Raw genomic sequence first — 11,600 nt, forward strand, 5'->3', positions numbered from 1 at the left:
ACACACACACACACACACATATATACATACATACATACATACATACATATGGGAGCTCTGGTAGTGTAGTGGTTACGAAATAACCCAGCCTGAGACACCCATCTTCATTTTTCCTTCCCAGGATTCTGATGCCATAAATGTTCAATCTTTTATTGTAGCTCTTTAGCAACTTGAGGTTCTTTCTCTTCATTATTATTATTTTTTTTTAAAGATTATTTTCTCTTTGTTGTTCAGATTGAGTAATTTTGATGATTTTATCTTTAAGTACCATAATTCTTCCCTCTACCCACTTATATTTTGCTGTTGATTGCATCCATTGAACTTTTCATTTTATTGCATCTTCAGTTCTAGTGTCAAATGCTTAACTGCTTGTACCACCTAGCTACAAGCAAAAGCTTCCTTACAGCATCTAAAAACACAGAAAAAAAATCACTCCCACTCTAGGCAGTAGTGAAAAGACCTGGTTTCCCAGTCAGCCTTCTCTGACACAACCCCAGTAGGAGGCAGGGAGGGAGCACTACCTGCTTGATCTTGACCGCCCAGAGTGGGAATGAAATTACATTTTCTCTGTGTTTTTAGATGGTGGTGGGAATATTTGGGAGACTCTAGTGGTGCAAACAGTTAATCACTTGATACTAGCCAAAAGGTTGGTGGTTTGAACTCAACCAGAAGCACCTTGGAAGACAGGTGCTTTGCTTTCAAAACGTCACAGCCTTGAAAATCCTATGAAGTAGTTCTACTCTGTACACTTGAGGTCACCATGAGTTAGAATTGACTTGATGGCAACTTTTGCTTTTGTTAGATGCTGCTGAGTTGGTTTTGACTCCTAGGAATCCTATGCACAACAGAATGAAACAGTGCCATCCTCACAACTATTGTTGCACTTGAACCCATTGCTGCTGCTACTATGCCCATCTATCACGTTTGGGGTCTTCTTCTTTTTTGCTGACCCTCCACTTTATCAAGCATGGTATCCTTCTCCAGGGACTGGTCCCTCCTGATAATATGTCTGAAACATGAGCAACAAAGTCTCGCCATCTTAGCTTTTAAGGAGCATTCTGGCTGTACTTCTTCCAACACAGATTAAACAGTCCATGGTACTTCTGGGCATCCATGGTACTTTTAATATTCTTCTCCAATACCATAAATGAAAGAAATTAATTCTTATGCATTCTTTTTTATTCATTGCCCAACTTCCGCAAACATATGAGAATTTTGAAGATGCCATGGCTTGGGGCAGTTGTGCCTTAGTCCTTAAACTGACATGTTTGCTCTTGAACACTTCAAAGAGGTCTTGTGCAGCAGATTTGCCCAAAGCATTATGTCACTTGATCTGTTGACTGCTGCTTCCATGAATGTTACAGTAGTGGATCCAAGCAAAATAAGTCATTGACAATGTCAATCTTTTCTCCAATTATCATGATATTTTTTATTGGTTCCTTGGTTATGATTTTTGTTTTCTTTGCATTGAGGTGCAACCCATACTGAAGGCTGTGGTCTTTGATGTTCATCAGTAAGCATTGTAAGTACTCCTCACTTTCAACCAGTAAAGTTATATCATCTGCATATCACAGGTTGTTAATGAGTCTTCCTCCAATCCTGATGCCATGTTCTTTTTCATATAATCCAGTTTCTTGTATTATTTCCTCAGCATACAGGCTGAATAAATATGATGAAGTAATATAAACCTAGTACACAACTTTCCAGATTTTTAAACATTCAGTACCCTGTTGATCTATTTGAACAACTGCCTCTTGGTCTATGTACAGGTTATTCAGGAGCACAGTTAGGTATTCTGGAATACCCATTCTCTGCAATGTTGTCCAGAGCTTGTCATGACCCAAATAATTGGAAGCCTTTGTATAGTCAATAAAGCACAGATAAACACCTTTCTGGTTTTTATCTACGTTCAGTTACTATCCATCTGACGTCAACAATGATACTCCTCCATTCCATGTCCTCTTCTGAATCTGGCTTGAACCTCTGGCAGTTCCCTGTCAATGTACTGTTGCAGCCATTTTTGAATGATTGTGAGCAAAATTTTACTTGCAAGTGATATTAATGCTATTGTACAGTGATTGCCACATTCTATTTGGTCACCTCTCTTTGGAATGGGCACTAATATGGATCTCTTCCAGTCTTGACATAGATGAGTGAGTGTCTCCAGTACTGCATCCATATGCTGAAAGATTTTAATTTGGATTCCATCAGTTCCTGGAACCTTGGTCTTTGCCAATGCTTTCAGTACACCCTCAGTGCTTTTTCCTGTGGTACTTTAAAAAAATTAATTAATTAATTAGTTTTTTGCTATCCTCCCTTTTGTTGTATATAGTCTTCCCTGTCCTCCATGTTAACATGTGTCTACTTTCTAGCCTATGTTTAATTTTCTCTCCTCTCCCCACTCCCGAGTCCCATTGGCTGTTGATCATATGTTACCTCTTTAAATGGTTGAACATTGACCATTTCTTTCTGGTACAGTGACTATGCATATTCTTTCCATCTTCTTTTGATGTTTTCTGCATAATTCAATATTTTGTCCACAGAATCCTTCAATATTGAAAGTCAAGTCTTGAATTTTCACTTCAATTCTTTTAAAATGCTGAGCATGTTCTTCCTTTTGGTTTTCTAACTCCAAGCCTTTGCACATTTCATTATAATACTTGAGTTTGTCATCTTGAGCTGCCCTTCGAAAATATCTATTCAGCTCTTTTAGCTCCTCATTTCTTCCTTTTCCTTTAGCATCTCTATGCTGGAATATAAATTTCAGAGTTTCTTCTGACATCTGTTTTGGTCTTTTCCTTCTTTCTTGTCTTCTTAATGACCTTTTGCTTCTTTCCTATATGGTGTTCTTGCTATTATCTCACAACTGCTATTATCTGGTCTTCAGTCAGTAGTGTCTAATGCATCAAATCTGTTCTTGATGCTCTCTATACATTCAAGGACATATTTTGACACTCGTGAATTCATTCAGCTTCAGCCTGCTTGCATATAAGCAATTGATGTTCTGTTCCACAATCTCCCTTGGCTTTGTTTTGACTGATGATATGGAGCTTTTCCAATGTAGTCAATTTGATTTCTATGTATTTTATATGGTGATTTTCATGTGTATGTTGTTGTTGTGAAGTGCTGTTGAGTTGGTTCTGACTCATATGGTTTGAAAGTAGCAGCCGGTAGGTTTTGAGCTGCTGACCTTGTGGTTCACAGTCCAGTGCTGAGCCTACAGCACCACCCCAGCAGTCCAAGTGTATAGTATTGTTTTTATGTTGTTTCAAATGATATTTGCAATGAATAAGTCATTGGTTTTACCAAATTCTATCCTGCAATCTCCCCATTATTTATATCACCAAAGCCACATTTCTAACTATTGATCTTTTCTGTTTGTTTCCAACCTTCATATTCAATCACCAATAATTATCAATACATGTTGATTGCATTCTTGATCAATTTCACACTGAAGATGTTGTTAGATTCTTCAATTTCATCTTCACCTGTTTTAGTGGTTTGTGTGTCAAATTGAATAATAGTGGTATTAATTGGTCTTCCTTGTAGGCAAATTGATATTATCCTATCACAGACTGCCTTATACTTTGAGACAGATCTTGAAATGTTCTTTTTGATGAAGAAAGTGATGCCATTCCTCTTCAACTTTGCTGGCAAAGTAAATCATGTGATTGTCTGATTCAAAATGGCCAATACCAGTCCATTTCATTTCATTAATGCTTAGGAAAGGTGTGTGCCTAAGAAAAGTTATATTCTTTCACCATGCTTATTCAATCTGTATGCTGAGCAAATAACCTGAGGAGAAGCTGGATTATGTGAAGAAAAACGTGGCATCAGGATTGGAGGGAGGCTCATTAACAATGTGAGATATACAGATGATACAACTTTGCTTGCTGAAAGTGAAGAGGACTTAAAATACTTACTGATGAACATCTAAAGACCACAGCCTTCAGTATGGGTTGCAGCTTAATGTAAAGAAAACAAAACTCCTCACAACATCTAAATAAATGGATCATCTAAATAAATGGAGAAAAGCATCTAAATAAATGGAGAAAAGATTGAAGTTGTCAAAGACAACCATCCACACTGATGGGAGAAGCAGTCAAGAAAGCAAACAATGCATGGCGTTAGGCAAATCTGCTGCACAAGACCTCTTTAAAGTGTTGAAGAGCAAAGATGTCCATTTGAGGACTAAGGTGTGCCTGACCCAAGTCATAGTATTTTCAGTAATCTCATATGTATGTGGAAGTTAGACAGTGAATAAGGAAGACCGTAAAAGAATTGATGCATCTGAGTTATGGTGTTGAAGGAGAATATTAAAAGTACCATGGACTGGCAAAAAGAACAAACCAATCTTTGTTGGAAGAAGTACAACCAGAATGATCCTTAGAAATTGGGATGGGCAAACTTCATTCCTCATACCTTGTATATGTTTCCAGGAGGGATCAATCCCTGGAGAAGAATATTGTGTTTGGTAAAGTGGAGGGTCAGAGAAAAAGAAGAAGACCCCCAATGAGATGGATTGGCACAGTGGCGGAAGTGATGGGCTCAGGCATAGCAAGGATTGTGACGTTGGCCCAGGACTGGGCAGTGTTTCTTTCTGTTGTGCGTAGGGTTGCTATAAGTCAGAACTGACTTGATGGCACTGAACAACAACAACAACAATGCCTAGATACCGATCTTTATGTGTTCCTTTTCATTTCAACAACTTCCAATTTTCCTAAATTCATACTTCATACATTCCATATTTTGATTATTATGAATGTTTATAGCTGTTTCTCCTAACTTTGAGTTGTACCCCATGAGTAAATGAAGATACCAAAAGCTTTACTGCATTTGAGTTATCACAGTTAACTCTACTTTGAGGAGGCAGCTTTTTTTCCTCAGTCACATTTTAAATGTTTTCCAACCTGAGAAGTGTATCTTCTTACACTATATCTGACAATATTCTGGTGCTATTCATAATGTTCTTATCTTCCTGCACTGTATATAACAGTGTTCTGCTATTCATAAGGTTTTAAGTTGGTGAACATTCAGAAGTAGTCTGTCTCTTATTCCTAGTCTGTCTTAGCCTGTAGCTCAATTGAAACCTGTCCACCATGGGTGACCCTGTTGGCATTTTAAGTACTGGTGGCATAGCTTTCAGCATCACAGCAACACACAAGCCACCACAGTACAACAAACTGACTGAAGAGTGGTGGCAAACTGTAATAGAACTGAAGAAAGTAATAGACAACTATGAATTGGGCTGTGAACCACTAGTTCAGCAGTTCAAAACTACCAGCTGTTCCGCGGGAGAAAGATGAGGCTTTCTGCTCCCGTAAAGATTTACAGCCCCGGAAACCCTGTACAGGGTCACTATGAGTCGGAACCGACTCCACAGCACATAACAACAACAACATAATAATAATAGTAAGAGATTTTAACACATCATTTTTGATGAAGAAGAGAACAAATAGAAAGGAATTCAATAAAGATACAGAAGAACTAACCAACACAATCAGTCAACTTGACTTCATGACATATACAGAGCACTTAACCCAACAGCAGCACAATATACATTCCATTTCATTTTACATAGAACATTCTCCAGAATAGGCCATATGTTAGGTCACAAAGCAAACAATCAATTAAAAAAAACCAGAATACTACATAGCATCTTCACAGATCACTATGGTATAAAATTAGAAATCAACAGTAGGAAGATGAAGGAAAAAAATAAAATACATGGAAATTGACAATAACCTGCTTAAAAGCTACTGGGTAATAAATAAAATTAAATTAAAAAAAATTCCTTGAATCAATCAAAAATGAAAACATGACCTACTGAAATCTTTGAGTCACAGCAGCAAAAGCAGTGCTCAGAGGGCAACTTATAGCAATAAATGCTATTGTTGTTAAGTGCCATCTAATCAGTTCCTACTCACAGCAACACTGTATAGGGCTTCTGAGGAGCAGTTGGTAAGTTTGATTTTGCCATTCCTGTGGCTCAAACTGATCTTGTGGTCCAGGGTTTATCCTACAGTGCCACATCAGGAATCCATATAGCAATAAATGTGCACATTCAAAATGAAGAAAGAATCAAAATCAACACCTTAACCCAATATCTCCAACAATTAAAAAACAGCAGCAAAGTGAGCCTACTACCCCAGAAGAAAAGAAATAATAAAAGTTAAAGCAGAAACAGAAAAATAATAGAAATAATCAATAAGACAAGAAGCTGATTCTTTGAAAGGATTAAAATTGACAAACCATTCACAAATCTAACAAAAGAAAAGGAGAAGATACAAACAATATGAATAAGAAATGATATGGGTGATGTCACAACAGAACCAATGGAATCAAAAAGGATAATAGCAGAATACTATGAAGAATTGTACTCCAACAAAATTGAGAATCTAGAAGAAATGGACAAATTTCTAGAAACACACTTCCTACCTAAACTAACACAGAATGAAACAGAAAACATGAATAGGCATATTACAAGATAAGATATTGATCAGGTCATTAAATAATTCCCAACTAAAAAAACTCCAGACCCAGATGATTTCTACCAAACCTTCAGAGAAGAGCTGACACCAACTCTAACTATTCCATAGTATGGGAAAGGATGGAAAACTCTTGAATTCATTTTATGAAGCAGGCATAATGTTGATACCCAAACCAGGCAAAGACATTACCAAAAAAGAAAATTATAGACCAATATCCCCCATGAATATAGATGCAAAAATTCTCATCAAAATCCTAAACAATAGAATAAAGAAACCAATACATTATAACCAAGTGGGATTTATAACAGGTACACAGGGATGGCTCAATATTAGAAAAACAATCAATGTAATTTACCACATAAATAAAACAAAGAGAAAAATCACATTATCATATAATTTGACACAGAAAAATAATTTGATAAAATCCAATACTCATTCCTGATAAAAACACTCAACAAAATAAGAATACAAGGGAAATTCCTCAATATAATTAAAGGTATATATACAAAGCCAACAGCTGACATCGCTCTCAGTGGTAAGAAACTGAAGCCATTCCCCTTTCTAACAGAACCAGACAAGTATGCCATTTATCATGACTCTTACTCAGTATTGTACTGGAAGTGTGGTGCTGCAGGCGAATACACTGGACCTAAAGGTCGGTTTGAACTGCGAGAAAGAAGGTTTGAACTTACCAGCAGTTCCTCGGAAACCCTACACAGAGTCGTTATGAGTCAGAACCAATTCAACAACGCTTAACAGCAACAAAAATTAGACAAGAAAGGGAATTGAAAGACATCCAAATTGGCAAAGAAGAAATAAAACTCTTGCAGATGATATGGCCCTATACTTAGAAAATCCTAAAGATTCTGCAAGAAAATTATTGGAACTCATTGATATATTTGGCAGAGTGGCAGGGTACAAGATCAACATGCAAAAATCAGTTGGATTCCTTTACATTAATAAAGCTCTGAAATCAGGAAAAGAATACCATTTACAATAGCCATCCAAAAGATGAAATATTTGGGAATAAATCTAACCAAAGAAACAAAAGACCTTGATAAAGAAAACTACAAAACGCTACTACAAGAAACCAGAAAAGACCTGCAGAAATAGTGGAATATATCCTGACCATGGAAAGGAAGACTTGACATTGTGAAAATGTCAACACTTCCCAAAGCAATCTATAGACATAAGGCAATCCCAATCCAGATTCCAACATTATTCTTTAAAGATATGGAAAAGCTAATCATTAACTTTATATGAAAAGGAAAGCTACTCGAGATAGGCAAAGCATTATTGAAAAAGAAGTACAAAGTAGACCGTCTCTCACTTACTGATCTCAAAACCTGCCATGTAGCCACAGTAGTTGAAGCAGCCTGGCCCTGTTACAACTATAGACACATAGATCAGTGGAACAGAATTGAGAACACAGAAGTCAATCCATCCTCCTACGTTCAGCTGATTTTCAACAAAGGGCCAAAATGCATTAAATGGGGAAGAGAGTGTTTTCAACAAATGGTGCTAGCAAATTTGAAAATCCATCTGCAGAAAAATCAAACAAAACCCATATCTCACACCATATACAAAAATGAACTCAATATGGATTAAAACTCTAAATGTGAAGACTAAAATGATAAAGATCATCAATAAAAAAATAGGGACAAACTCAAGGACTCTGATTTATGGCATAAATACACTATCAAGCATAACTGAAAACTCACAAACAGAAGACAACATAGATGACTGAGACTTCCTATAAATTAGACACTGCAGGATAATCACTGGACTGCAATGTCTGTTTGAACAGCAAGGTCAGAGGTCCAAAACCACCAGCCACTCCTCAGTAAGCCCATACAGGGTCACTATGAGTTGGAATCGACTCAACAGCACTTAACAACAGCAACAAAAACCATTAAAGGATTTCACCAAAACAGTAAAAAGAGAACTCATAGGTTTGGAAAAAAATGTTTGGCAATGGTATCAGACAAATGACTACTGTCCAAAATTTATAAAACATTTCAACACCTGAGTAAGAAGACAAATAATTCAGTTCGAAAAATGGGCATAGGACATGAACAGACACTTCACCAAAGAAGACATCTGGGTGTCCAATAAACATATGAAGGCATGCTGATAATCAATAGTCATTGTTGTTGTTAAGTGCCATAAAGTTGGTTCCGACCCATAGTGACCCTGTACAGGATTTATGAGGAGCAGCTAGTGAGCTTGAACCACCAACCTTGTAGTTCAAACCAACAAGTTTTCAATCCAGCTCATTAACCCACAGTGTCACACCAGAGATGCAATTCAAAACACAATGGGATATCATCTTAATCCAGCACTAATAGCAAAGTTTTAAAAAACCCAGAAAACCGCAAATGTTGGTGAGGGTGTAGAGAGGCTGGGAACCTCCTACATTGCTGGTGGGACTGTAAAATGGTTCAACTGCTGTGGAAAGTGGTATGGTGGATCCTCAGAAAGTTGGAAATAGAAATACCATGTGACCCAGCAATCTCTCTACTTGGTATGTATTCTCAAGAAATAAGAGCCATGACATGAATAGATATATGCATGCCCAAGTTCATTGTAGCACTATTGGAGACAGCCTAAATGCCATCAACAGAAGAGTGGTTAAACAAATTTTGGTACATACATACATTGGGATATTACACAAGGACCAAGAACAATAAAGAATGTGCAAAACACTTCATAACATGGATGAACCTGGAGGACATTCTGCTAAGTGAAATTGTTGTTGTTAGGTGCCCTTGAGATGGTACCAACCCATAGTGACCTTATGCACAGCAGAACGAAACACTGCCTGATCCTGGGCCAACCTCACTACTGTTGCCACGCTTGCATCCATCAATGCTGGCACTTGGCCAATCCATCTCGTTGGGGGTCTTCCTCTTTTTCTCTGACCCTCCCCCTTACCAAACATGATATCCTTCTCTAGTGACTGGTTCCTCTTGACAATATGTCTGAAGTATGAGAGACGAAGTTTGGCCATCTTGGCCTCCAAGGAGCACTCTGGCTGCACTTCTTCCAAAACAGATCTATTGGTTCTTTTGGCAGTTCATGGCACTTTCAATATTCTCCTCCAACACCATAACTCAAAAGCATCAATTCTTCTACAGTCTTCCTTATTCACTGTCCAGGTTTCGCATGCATATGAGGCTATTGAAAATACCATGGCTTGGATCAGGCGCACCTTAGTCCTTAAGCTGACATCTTTGCTCTTCAACACTTTAAAAAAATCTTGTGCAGCAGATTTGCCTAATGCAATACGCCATCTGATTTCTTGTTTGCTGCTTCCATGAGTGTTGATAGTTGATCCAAGAAGAATGAAGTCCTTGACAACTTCAATCTTTTCTCCATTGATAAGAATGTTGTTTATTGGTCCAGTGGTGGGGATTTTTGTTTTACTAACCTTGAGATGCCACAAATAAGAAAGGTTGTGCTCTTTGATCTTCACCAGTAAATGTTTAAGTCCTCTTCACTTCCAGCAAGCAAGGTTGTATCATCTGCATATCACAGGTTGTTAATGAGTCTTTCTCCAATCCTGATGCCACGTTTTTCTTCATAGAACCCAGCTTCTCGGGTACAGGTTGAATAAGTATGGTGAAAGAATACAACCTTGTCGCACACCTTTCTTAGTAATTACTAAAGGACAAATGTTACATGAGACCACTGTTGTAAAAAGTTAAGAAAAGGTTTTCTTCTTAAAAGAAACATTCTACGATGGTTATGGGGTAGGCAAGGAGTGGGGAGAAAATTATTCATGGGCTAGAGGGTAGACATTTGTTAACATGGGTGAAGGGGCAGGCAATATGCAACAAGAGGGAGGTTGGTAGGGGAAAGATGAAGGTAGCAGGAGACACGGGGAGGAATGCAAGAGTTAAAGGAAATAGAGGCAAACACTGTTAACTGATGGCACATGGAGAGGATTGTAATCATTGTAATGCAGCAAAATATACGATTTGTTGAATGTAAAACAGATGATCTGTTTTGTCAACCTTCACTCAATTCACAACAAAAAGTTAAAAAAGAAAGAAGATGGAAGGAATACACAGAGTCAATGTACCAAAAAGAATTTGTTGATGTTTAACCATTTGGTGCTGCAAGATAATGCACTGGACTGCAATATCTGTTTAAACCACAAGGTCTGCAGTTCAAACTCACCAGCAACTTCTCAGAAACCCTGAGTCAGAACTGACTCGATGACACTTAACAACAACAATGATATGATCAAGAACCAATGGTATTGAAGAAAGAATTCCAAGCTTCACTGATGGCCGTGGTGAAAAACAAGGCTCCAGGAAATGAAGGAATACACATTGAAACAAACAGATGCAGCACTGGAGGCACTCACTTGTCTATGCCAAGAAATTTAGAAGACAATTACATGGCTAGCTGGTTGGAAGAGATCCATATTTTTGCTCCTTACAAACAAAGGTGACCCAGTGAAATGTGGAAATCATGGAACAATATCATTAATATCACCTGCAAGTAAAATTTTGCTGAAGACAATTAAAAAATGGTTGCAACAAAACATCAACATGGAGTTGCCAGAAATTCAAGGCAGATTCAGAAGAGGAGATGGAACTAGGAATATCATTGCTGAAGTTAGATGGATCTTCAGCAGAGACTACCAGAAAGACGTTTACTTGTGCTTTATTGACTAAGCAAAGGCATTCAACATGTGGATCATAGCAAATTATGAATAACATTGTGAAGAATGGGAATTCTAGAACACTTAATTGTGCTCATGAGGAACACAAACCAAGAAGCACAAACAGAACAAGCGAATAATGTTGCGGTTGTTAAGGGCCATGGAGTTGGTTTCAACTCTTAGTGACCCTGTGTATAGTTTCTGAGGAACAGTTGGTGGGTTTGAACAGTGACCTTGCAGCTCAAACTGACTTTGCAGTCTAGTGTATTATCCTGCAGGACCAGGAAAGGTTTGTGCCAGGGTTGTATCCTTTTACCATACTTATTCACAATTTGCATGCTGAGCAAATAATCAGAGAAATTGGATTATACGAAGAGGAACATGGCATCAGGAATGGAGGACAACTCATTACCAATCTGTGATATGCAGATGACATA

The sequence above is a fragment of the Chrysochloris asiatica genome, unplaced genomic scaffold (genome assembly GCF_000296735.1).
Source record: "Chrysochloris asiatica unplaced genomic scaffold, ChrAsi1.0 scaffold00142, whole genome shotgun sequence".
NCBI classification, from domain to species: Eukaryota; Metazoa; Chordata; class Mammalia; order Afrosoricida; family Chrysochloridae; genus Chrysochloris; species Chrysochloris asiatica.